The following is a 13,093-nucleotide window of genomic DNA, read 5'->3' as shown; positions in this document are numbered from 1 at the left end:
GATGAAAAAGACAATGCGATTATCTTTGAAGGGCTCACAAACATGCCAACAAATGTGAATACATGTAGATGTGTATGCACACACACTTGCCTGAGTTGGGAATGGGGTGATGACATTCAGCAGCCAGGGGAATGCTCAGAACACATAATGACATCAGAAGTGGTACCTGAAGGCTGAGTGATAGCTCACCATGCAAACGAGGAGAGAGATATTTTAGTGAATACCAAGAGCTTAAGCAAGGATGTAGAAACATAAATATACATGATGTGTGCAGGAAATGGTGCTAAGTTTAATGGGATTTCGGCACATGTGAGATGAGCCCATCTTGTTTTTCATGTTACAAAGTGAGGCTTATCCACAGTAAGCAATGAAGAAGCATTACCAATCTTAACCACCAAATCAAATTATTACACATCAGATTTTTGTTACAGAAAGAAAATTCGGATGGCACTAAAAGAGGAAACTGGGGGAAAGAGAGTGTCAGGAGGCTCTCTGAGAAAGAAGTAAGGGCCTGAGTCAGGTTCCTGATATGGAATAATGTAAAAAATGGGACCCATCAGAAATATTTCTTGGTTAACAAACAGATCTGATGAATAAAGACAAGGGAGACCTTAAGGGAGGCATTGTTTTTTTTTCACTCAATCTATGTTTTCTAAGAGATATCCTTTACTTCACAGGGTCAGCCGCCATGTATTTGCTTATATCTCCCAGACTTACATCTTCGGGACTGATACAAATTACCTAGCACCTACCTATTATAACCACCTGGATGTTCCATAAGCAGGTCAAAGTCAACAGATTAGATTAAAGCAGAAATTGTAAACTTCCCCTCAAATAGATTTCTCAGCTGTATTCTGAGGTGGCTCCTCCCTGGAGTTATCTGTGAGTCCTTTCACTTACCTCACCCCATCTACTCAATCACCAAGTCTGGTTGATTTTTACCCTTGAAGTTTGTATTTTTTTTCAAATCTGTCCTTGCCTTTCTATCATTATCATCACAACCTCTGAGTCATCCATTTCCTCAAACACCACTTCTATCTTCTTTACTCCATCCCATTTATCAAAACAAGCTGCCAATTTTATCTCCTAAATGTTCTGTTTAAATCCTACATGGTTCAGTCCATCATCATTTCTCAGTTTTATTATTTTATTGCTTTGTAATCTCCTGAACAGTTCAGTTCCTCAACAATGTTCATCTGGCCCATTAAGGCATCAACTGTCTACTCTACTTCCTATTCAGTCCATTTTCCCCCATTCCCCCAAGCAAGCCATCTAAAACACCTCTGCTTACAAAGTTTTACTGTCTCCCTGTCACTCACAGCATGAAAGGTTAGATCTTTGGCAGGGCAGACAATGTCCTCTAAGCATCTACATTCTTCTCCCCACCATCAAGTGCTACCACTCCCGTTTTCATGCAGTACTTTCTAATTGCATATATTAACATAACCATAAATACAAGTTACCAAAATCAAAGCTCTTTAGTCATTTCCTGTTCTTTTATGCACAATCTTGGTTCTTCGATACCTCTAATTATTAAATTTGAATATATTACAACATTCTCTAAAGAACACACAGTAGTCAAGTATTCTTGGATAGTGACAATTATAAATGTAGTTCTAGGGCTATGTTTAAGATATTTAAACTATAATAACATTTCCACAATTGAATTACAGAGCAATTACTATGGTTCAAGTTAATCTGGTTTATTTTCAACCCTAGCAAATAATAATAACAATGATGATGATGATAGCTATTGTCGACATAAGAAATGTCCAAACCTGTAGAGAATTTTTATAAGTTTATTTGAACCAAACTGATGAGAATTGTTGGGAATCAAAATCCCAATGGATAGAGAAAATGCTCTGGAGAGTGGCAGCTTTGCAGCCTATTTTATACATTCGAATAAAACAAGGATACATAAGAAGTATTACATGAAATCCATTGGTGATAGATTAAGGGGACGGGAGAAAGCAAAGTAGGGAAGTCTCTGGGATTGAATTAAAGGCAAAATAGAGAAACACATACTTCTTTTTTTTTATATTGGTGGGTACGGGATAGTTAATAGTTAACATTTACAATACATAGAGATGGTATGTGGGGCAACTAGATAACAATGAGGGGTTCCGTGGTCTCTGTGCTCTGGTGCTGGGGTTGTACCTTTAGGGGTCTGAAAAGGGAGATGACTCTGACATTTCAAAGGTGTGCTATCTTAGATACAAAAACAATAGACAGGCTCACTTAAGGTAAAGATTGAACTTTGTCAAGGAAACTACAGGCCAAAGATGTGACTACCTGTCATGACCCGCTTTTAGTTAGGAAGTTTTATGTTGAGACCATCCTATGTGGTTATTTTCCATCTCTGAGTTTGTAAGACCTGCCATGCAGGCCTCCCTGGAGCGTGTCAGGTTTAGCATGTGGCCCTTTTTTTGTCCACACTACCGTGTATTTAAGATCACCAATGCCCCAGCTGTTGGTAGACTACTTTATCTAAAGTATCTCAACAGCTCTCAAAATATATATCATTGTCCCCATTTTACAGATAAATAGACTAACTCTCCATGAGACTCAGGTTGCTCTCCAAATAGTAGTACGAAAGTGAAGATCAATTCCAAATCTCTGATTCCAGGGCTCATTCTCTTGCCACCATGAGACACTACTTAATAAAAGTTTTTTAAATATATGAATAAATACATTAATTATAATAACTAATTCCATAAAGTTATCTTTAATTCTATGCTTAAATCTGTGCTTTATTTTCACCTATTTTGTGTGAAACATTTAGACAATGCTTAAACATGTACAGTAATGTTAAAAGGATAGCAACATAGTAAATGTAACTTTGCACTTGGCTAGAAATTCCCACTTAAATTAATTGTTTATTAAAAAAAAAAAAATTCTTAAACATACCTAAGTATCTGCCTGTGCCAAGCCTCATGTAGGCCTCAGATGTTAAAACTTTCTCAGAGAAGACTTTGTCAACTTCCCTCCCCAAGTATTTTAGGATAGATCCCCACCCTCCCACCCCCGTATAATATTACAATACTCGGTCCTCTTCTTTCATACCATTTTTAACAATTATAAGTCAATATGTTTTTCTATAATGATTTCTTTAGGAATATCTCCTACAAAGAGATTAAGGAGCTCACAAAAGGAGAGAACTAGTCTGCTTTCTTTGCATTGTCTCCTAGCATCTAGCCCCATGCCTGGCACAGTATATGTTCTTTCTAGCTATCAAATGAATTAATGCATGCACGAAAGCAACGAAGAATACAGATATGAGAAAATACTTTCAATATTAGGAATCATCAAATATGGATCACAGGAAATGAGGAATGGGAACTTTTGAGAGAGAACGACGGGTGCCATACTAAGGTGTTGTAAACAATATTAACACGAAGTCCAATGACTAACACAGTGTGTTGAGTGTAACAGTCTTATGATGGAAAATAGTATATGATCCGTTTGATCCCTCTAAGTTCCTAGTTATAGGAGGTTTTTTTAAATTGCCTGACTGAACAATTTAGAAAATTCATCTGATAATTACCACATTTTTTTTTTCACTTACCACTTTGTAGATAAAAATCTAAACCATATTTGAGCTCTCTGTAAGAAATGATTCATATATTGCTCTCTCATAGAACTTTTTCAAATCTCTGCACACATGAGATAAAGGGCCTTTGCTGTCACAACTCTCTACAATTCCTGGTTTGGCTAATGTAACAGATGAAACTAGGGAAGAAAGTGTGACCAAAAAAATCACATAGGAGGCATCAAATTCTCTATCTAAGTGGATCTCTACTTCACAGTATGGCTGATGGGAATGGCACCTGAGCAGCTGGATTCATTTTCTTTGTTTGAAAAACTCGCCAGTCATGAATTTTGAAATATCTCGTGGAATCTAGTAACTTAATTTTTTAACTTGTACATTTTTATCATAATATAAGATGAATGATTATAGAAAAAATTTAAAAACAAAACAACTTGTGATGAGCATGAGATTCTCATGTGGAAAATTTCCTGCTATATTCAAAGCCACAAAATTATGTGTATGATCTACAGCGAGTCAGTTGTTTCTTAGGGTTTCAGTTGACTTATCTTTATTATCATCTGAATGCCTATTGTGGTAGCAACCAGCCTCCCAGATGACCCCCAGTGATCTTCATCTATTGGTATTAATACCCATTTTGTTTCCCCTCTCAGATTGTACCATGGTAGTATGTGTGACCAACAGCACAAAGCAGAAGTAATAGTATGTTACTTCTGATATTCGGTTATAAAAAAGACTGTGGCTTCCATCTTGGATAAGGACTTCATCTCTCTCTGTCTCAGTCAGTATCAGTCTCCACTGTCTTCCCCACCTCCCCCTCCCCCTCTCCTCCCCTTCCTTCTCCTCCTCCTCCTCCTCCTCCTCTTCATCCTCCTCCTCCTCCTCCTTCTCCTTCTTCTTTTTTTTCTCTCTCTCTCTCCCTGTCTCTCCCTCTCATCTGGAATGAGCCAGTTGCCATTAACATTGAATCAGCTTATGAGGAGGTCCATATGTCAAGAAACTAGAGTCTGGCCAACAATGAAAATGTGAACCCTGCCAATAACCATGTAAGTGAACTTGGAACTAGATCATTCAATCCATGAATGTAGTATCTTAAGATAACTACAGCCTAGTTGGCATCTTGACTGTAACCCCTAGAGAGACCTTGAGCCACAACCAACCAGGTAAGCTGCTTTCAGATTCCAGACTCTCAAAAATCATGATATAATAAATGTTTTATCAAGCTGCTAAAGTTAAGAATAATTTCTTACACAGCACTTACCTCAGAAAATTATTACGCATGCAAAATAAGAGAAAATGCTCAGAAAAATAATAAAATTACAATCCAAAAGTCAACATACCATCCTGGGTAATTCCATCTCCCACTAAGTCTAATAGTAGGAAGAATGTCTCCAGTGTCTAAAAAGAGATTTCAACATAACAAATTCAGCTATGACAATGTTTTTCTCAAATCTTAGTAAAATAAAAGATCTCTGAAATATCACAAGCTGTAGTATGGACAACCTAAATTCACTTCGTTCTGCCTTCACAATGAAAATTGAACTGCAGTAATTTGTTTTCATAAGAAATGAAAAAAAAGAAATGCTTACTTTTACTTTTCCTCACTAAGGAGATATTACTCTTTAGCACTAAGAAGATAATAATCCTGCTGGGATGAAAAATATCAACGTTACATTCATAGTTTCAGCACTCACTTTAAAATGGATCCAAAGTGTGATTGTCATATATGCATAGCCAGAAATATTCCCTAAGAAATATTTATCTTTTAAAGAAGCTAACATCTTGGCATAGTTCTTCCAAACTGAAACTTGTCATATTTCTAATAGCCTGTAGGAAAAAAGAAAAAAAAAATCATAGCATTATCTAAAGTAACTTTAGAATGAAAAATTATGATAACAACTGTTAATACTTTATAGCTTTAAATTCCAAGATTAATGTATTTCAGAAATGATTTAAACTCAAGGATTAATAGAATTCTGAAAGTAGTTAAAAGAAAACTATTTCTGGAAATAGATGGTTTACAACAATATATGCCTCATTTATGACTAATTTCCACATGAAAAAAGTTTTGACAACTCCATTTAGAAGGAGCAAAATGTAATAAATAAACCAAAGAAATGAAAGTGCTTTATAAAGCTGTAAAACATCACATAAATAACAAGAATTATAATATTGGCAATATTATTATGAAAGCAAACTATAAAATGGCATTTGGGGAAAAATGTGGACAGTGAGAAAAATAAAAGCTACATAAAAGAACAAGGGAGGAAATTTAGACTCAGTCATGTCAAGAGCAATGTCCTTCTTAACTACTGAAAAAAGGCATTTCCATTAGGAGGACAGATTTGAGTGGTTTAATGTTGGAAGAACATAATCTTCTGATGGACGGAAATCTATGAAAATATATGTGAATAATAAAGGAATTGAAAATAGAATCAAGGGTGGAGAGAGGACAAGTAAGAAAAAAATAAGTAAAAGGATGCTTCTTCACAATATGATTTGAATTTAAAACTCAGAACATCTGTTTTTTATAAAAATCTGAGTGTATTAGCTCATAATAAAGGAACATGTTGACTTGCATCTTCAATTGCAAGAAAGAAATAAAAAGACTGTTGGGAATAAAACACACACACAAAAAAACACCATCTCGAGTTTTCTGAGATTGAAAAGGAGAGCTTCTTACAGACCAGTAGCAGCTGTATGTACATCTTTCAAAGGGCACTCTTCTGAAAGAATTTAAATTAGACCATTTTTTGGTGATAAAAATTGTATCTGGAAAACAATGTTTGTTCTATATTTGATCTTCTTTTCCAATCCTACCATCATGTAAGAACTTGGCACAATAAAAAGAAAGACCTCTTCTGTTAAAAAAGTTAATTTTTAAATTCAATAAGCTCTCCAAATGGATTGTTAGAAATACTTAATCCTTCTTAGTTAGCTGAAAAAGAAAAATCTAGATTCCAATGTTTTTTGATCTTCCAGTTTTATTTTTCACTCAAGGCAATAAATTCTTCTTTTGGTAATAATTGCTAATAGAGTATTTCCTTTCTGTAAAGGCAACTTTTAAACTGTATTTTCTGGGAATTGTGTGGTTTATTTTTATTAATTTCTGAGAATAAAATACATTACTGTAAACTTCTTTAGGTTCTGGGAAAAAAAATACCTAATGTAATGCTTACTTCCTGAGAATATGGTTTTTACCCTCTCAATGTAGCAAAATTCTATTACCCTCAGATTCTTAATGGTTTTCTACATCTGGTTATATTTATCTTTGATTTTGCATCTAGTAAAGTTATTATTTTCTAACTTAGTTTTACAAATCATTATGTTTATAATGCATCTGAATCCTTGTCCGTATCTCTTATGGTTTAGAAAAACAATAAGCTTTTCTAGGATTTGAATATTTTGTGACCAAAGTATTTCTCATGTGCATCGGGTTAGCATAACCTGAAAAAAGGATCTGACTAGAAGGAGATTACAGGCAGAGAAGGTCCAGATGGAGCAATCTAACCCATCAATTGCAGGTGCATAAAGGTTTGCAAGTCTTTGCTGTCATCATTCCAGTCAGGCCTACAAACTTCCAGCTATCCCAAGAACCACAATGGCTTGAATTTTCTTCTTTACTGTCCGAATGATTGGCCCCTTGCCAAACCACAAATTTGTTTTAGAAAGAACTCCGTAAGTGAAGTGGAGAGTTAAGACAATTATTGAGATAATTCAGTCCAAAAGAAATGCCTTGAGAAAAATCTGTCCTTTTTAAGATTGGTATTGTCTACATGGATGCAACTCCTTGCACAATTGCTGTATTTTGCCATCACAAATACTTTCTTTGTGTAGACTAGACCTGACTTCAACCTGCTATCTAATATTGACCAGTTCTAGGTTTAAAATTCTCCTACTAAGGTTTTTTCAGAGGCATATCTATGTTGACACACAATAGAGATGGCCTTTCTATTATCTACATAACTCATTGTGGAATATTTGATGGAATACTTTTTTGAAAGCTTGGCAAAGCTTTCAAAGACCAGTTATTTTACTTACATTATATAAAGATTGTCTATAGGCCTTTGCAAGAGAATTTAACATTCCATCTAAATAATTTTTGATAAGAAAATACATTCTGAATTTTTATGGGTATGTTTTCAGAGTGATAAAAGTGACGTTTCTCCTTTAAGCTCTGTTTCATCAATGAAAGGAAACCATGGCTTTTAAACATAAAAATTGTCCAGCTGTATCAATGATTTTGTAAACACGAAAATGAACTGGAAATAGAATGATATAACTAAGATATAAAACTTCCACATAAGTCTCCCAGAGAATAGATTAGCCAATCATGGTCTCCATATCGGTTGTTAATTCTCTAAAAATATTTATTGTATAAATTAAATCTTTTAAAATTTTAGTTCATATAATAGATCTTATTCTATGCTCAAAATCTTTGAGATAAGAGCTATTATTACCACCCGCCCATCACCAAATATTAGTAGTCATCACTAGGGATGCCCGCAAATATTCTCAGGCCCCTTCTTCTAGGCACATGGTAAGTTACAAACAGATTAATGACTAGTTTGGTCAAAAAAATGTGTGCTCTCTGTCATTTCCATGACAAAAAATTGAAGTGCTCATGGGTGATTCTCAATGTTCCTTTCGCAATGCTTTGATGATCATGGGAGCTCTTATCCAGATGCTGTTTTCATCAGACTGAGTCCCAGCATGACTACCATGAGTAAAGGTCCCCTGCAGGAAAATTGAGCATGTAGAATAACTGTGAAAAAAAAATCATTTTTGTTGTTGAATTACTGAGATTTTTGGACTTGTTTGTTTCTGCAGCTTTTGCTGACTGATACACCAATTGCTTCTTGCAACTTGCTATTGTTATTCTGAGACACATAAAGCTAAATTTTTTTGATTGTTTTAAAAAATGAGGAAGGGAGGTGATAAGGAAGGAAGGGAAATAAAGGAAAAGAGAAATGCTTTTATGCTGCTGCTCCTGCTTGTCACCTTTTCCTGCTTTCATTTCCCATCTTCCTATTATAAATGTTGAGCCCTAAAATGTAATTTTATAGACTCGGTGGCAGGAATTGAGGGAGTTTGTTTTTGGATACAGAAAATAAACATGGAAACTTCCCATTAAGGATTCAGTAGAAATATTTTATTTGTTATATTAGGAATATAGTGGAAAAATCAGCTTTTTCTAAAGTATGAAATATTTTCTCTTTCATGCTATGAAAACCTCTGAAGAATTAGCTGAAACTATGTGAAATTGTCATTTATGGGTCAAAATAGTTAACTAATGGAAAAATACCTTCAAGATAGTCACCTCTGAGCCCCTCACATAACATTGGAAAAAATGCTAATTTCTCAGCTAGACTGAGAAGCTGGGTCAAGGAGATCCTTTTGTTATTTTCATAAACATTTCCTGTTTCCATAACATTGTGGTTTCCATAGAGGCCTGGTATCTTACTTTATTGTCATAACCATTCTGTGACCTAGATAAGATCAATTTCTCCCATTATTAGTGATGATACTGATGCCGGTGATGAGCCCAAGATCACACAATAGAATGTAACAGAGATGCAAGATCATCAGTACTAACCAACCATGGGACACCCAATAATAAAAGGCTGTGTGTTTCCACATGGGACAATGGGACAAATACTTTGTTTCCTCAAAAATAAGGCCTAACTGAAAAATAAGCACGAGCATGATTTTTCAAGATGACATCCTCTGAACATAAGCCCTAATGCGTCTTTTGGAGCAAGAATTAATATAAGACCTGGTCTCATTTTCGGGGAAACACGGTATGTTTTATTTCTAAGTTATGCTTGATACCCAAATAACTATTTAATGTAAGGAGTCTCTTTAAGAATAAGAAAACTCAAAACAATTATTTACTAACATCTATTTGTTTCAGTCAATTGGTTAATCAGTGCAAATGATATAGCTACTTAGATACTATGTCAGCTTTAAAAAATACATAGTCCCTCTTTCCTAACCTGTCCCTGAAACAGCGCCATGGCTCAAAATTTCTATTTCAGTTTAAATGCTCCAAATTAAATTTAAATTTATGGGGACACCCTAGGTCTGAGCCTAATGATGTGCTATTTGTTAGTTTCACTATTGTCTTGCTGAGTTTACTTTCTTCACTTTTTTCCAGGGCACACACTACCTTGATTCTCCTAACTCGGGGCTGCATCTTCTCAGTTTCCTTTGCTAGCTCTTCTTCATTTTTCTAACCTGTAAGTGTTTTATGGTCCTAAAGTTCAGTCCTAGAATTCTTTTTTATTTCTGTCTGAACTCATTCTCTAACTGATCTACATTCTTGTAGCATTAAATACTATATATAGAGATTCATAAATTTCAGCTGCAATATCAACCACGCCCCTGAACTTCATACTCAAGTACCCAATCACCTACTCATCTTCATTTGTATGTTTAACAGGTATCTCAAGATTGAGATGTCAAAAATCAAATTTCTGATTTCCTGCCAAAACTTGCTCCTTCTACATGCTTCTCTATCCCTCCAGCTAAAACCTTTGGAATGAGCTTTGACTTGTCTTCTTTCGTACCTTATATCCAAACCATCAGGGAATCCTGTTAGTTACATTTTTTAAAATAAATCCAGCCTCCCACCATTTCTTACAGTCCCACTGCTTTCCACCACTGCTGCTCGGAACCCCTCATTCTAACATTTGGAGGTCTGTACTCATCTCTTAACTCTGTGCTAAACAAGGTTTGATCTACACACCGTGGGCGTGGCATCACCTGGGAGCCTGTTAGAAATGCAGAATCTCAGTCCCCCTTCTAGATCTACTGAAACAGAATCTGCATTTCAACAAGATTCCCCATGATTTGTATGCACCGTAAAGTGTGAGAATCTTCACCCTAACCGCTCTCTCTGTTTCTTCCTCAGAACTTCTACAGTCCATTTTCAACACAGCAGCAGCCAGAGTAATCCTTTTAAAATGAAAGTGATATTGTGTCCCCTCTCTAATTAATACCCTTTAGATCTTCCTCTGTTACCACAAGTAATGGCTGAAGTCCTCACAGGAGCTAATATAAACAGCAGCATCACCGGCTGCCTGCTCCCTCTTGGCCCTAAACACATTACCACTCTCATTCATTGCAAACATGTTGATTGGATGTGAAAAGCTTCTAAATCTTCTGGGCAACTTCCTAACAAACATCTCAACATATATTTCTCATACAGACAAATAACTTCACTCCTAATGTTGGGTTTGTATTGACTTTGGTTTTCCACTCAGAGAGTGAACTCTACTTTAACTTCCCCTAATTTCTAGAAAACACCAACAGAATTTTCCGGACCCTGGATAATCTCCTAAATGTTTTTAAATGTGTGCTTTTCTTAGAGTCCTTACCACTTACAGGTATAACTATATATAATGGTTGAGATTCGTTTCGAAATAATATGAAGGAAAGAAAAGCAGATATAGGAATAGGTGAAACTTTATAGACTCAGCGGCAAGAATTGAGGGAGTTCATTTTTGGACACAGAATGATTTGGGTACCATTTATTTGTTTGTTTTGTTTTGTTTTCCCATAAGGGAAGATGGTTGATAGGTTGATTGCTATCAAGAAGATTGCTTGTTTTTCTATCAATTTTTGTATATGTTTGAAATTTGTCTTAACAAAATATTTTTAATGTACGTACAAATTTGTTAAAATAATTTTCTTCTTTTCTCTGATACACGGATAAAATTATATGATGTGCAAGTTTAGCTTTAGTGGTAACAATGAACAAATATGCCAGAGTAATACTTGAGTAATTGTTGTCCTCTGTGCTTATGATTTTTTATCTCCCTAGGCCTGTGTAGATTATATCTCCTAGGTAAAGGCTGTTTCTATTAGCTTTGTAACAGCAGATCATTTTAATGGAATATTCTGTCCCCTGTGGAATTAGGAAAAATAAATAATTGTAACTACTTTGGATAGCATTAAACTTTGAGGAAAATTACTCTTTACAATTTGTGGAAAAGTAATGATGTCCTATTATTTAATAGACAGCACTGGACTTTCTAATTTATTTATTTGATGCTTTTCCTGGCATCAAGTCTAGAGTCAGCACATAGTAGGCAGTCAACAAGTATTAGCTGAATAAAAGAATAAATAAATAAGTTGATGGCTGTGTTAAAAAATAAAATCTAGTCTTCCCTGCTGTCAAAATTGTATTTAGCAAAATTGCATTTCCTCAAATAATTGCATCCCAAAAGGAATGTATATTTCTCACCTGGTTGATTGCAACCCAGTATTTGTTCTAGGTTGCATTCCCAGGATAGTAGATTTGTATGTAGGATGTTTATTGGAGTGCACATGAGAGAAAAACACCTGTAAAAGGGAAGGAAGCAGGACTGGGAAGAAGAAGAAATGGAACTGTGTAAGAGTTGTAACAAAGGCCTCAGCCAATCCGACCTGTAGTTCTGGAGCTGGGTGGTCCTTTAGTTGTCCCAAATCAAGACAAGGGAACCAGGCCTTTGGACCCTTGTGTAGAGCAATAATGACATGCAGACTGCCCCCGGAGCTCTCCACCAAGGGCAGTACATAGAGAGGGGGTGAGCTGTGAACCATCAGAAGTCAAGCTACAAGGTCCACTATAATATTCATTTTCACGCCCAATATCAGAAATTTCACCCCCCAAAAGTATTCTACAATTATTTTTTCTCCACTCATTTCTGATGTGACCTATGCCTCTACCGTATACTGAATCATTTATGTTTAAAAGACTACTGAACTCTTTCTTAAAATATTTCTTCTCCCTTAAACCTATGAAATCTCTTTAGGCATCTCATCTCTTAAACTTATCTATTTTTGTTGTTGTTTTCATTTTATTTTAGAACTTTTTTATTGTGATTAAATATATATAACAATATTTACATTTTAACCATTTGTTAAAGATACAATTCAGTGACATTAAAAACGTTCACAATATGGTGCAACCATCACTGTTATCTATACCCAAAACAATTTCATCATCCTCAACAAAAACTCTGTACCCATTAAACAATAATGCCTCCTTCCTTCCTCTTCTCAGCCCCTGGTAACCTCTATTCTATTTTCTGACTCTATGAATTTGCCTATCCTAAGTACTTCGTATAAGTGGTATCATACAATATTTGTCCCTCTGTGTCTGGCTTATTTCACTAAGCATAATGTTGCAGCATACGTATATAAAAAATTCGTTCTTTTTTTAAGGCTCAATGATGTTCCATTATATGCATATGACATGTTTTGTTTATCCATTTATCTATTGATGGGCAACTGGTTATTTCCATAATTTTGGCTATTAAGAACAATGCTGCTATGAACTTGGGTGTACAAATATCTGCTCAACTTCCTGTTTTCAGTTATTTTGGATATATACCTCGGAGTGAATTACTGGGTCATATGGGAATTCTATGCTTAATCTGAGAAACCACCAAACTATTTTCCACAGAGGCTGCACCATTTTAAATTTCCACCAGAAATGTATGAGGAATTCCAATTTCTCTACCTCCCCACCAACATTTTTTATGTTCCATTTTGTTTGTT

Source organism: Rhinolophus sinicus, chromosome 16, assembly GCF_057876585.1.
Source record: "Rhinolophus sinicus isolate RSI-liver-muscle chromosome 16, RSI-T2T, whole genome shotgun sequence".
Taxonomy (NCBI): domain Eukaryota; kingdom Metazoa; phylum Chordata; class Mammalia; order Chiroptera; family Rhinolophidae; genus Rhinolophus; species Rhinolophus sinicus.
Note: the sequence above shows the minus strand (reverse complement) of the source record.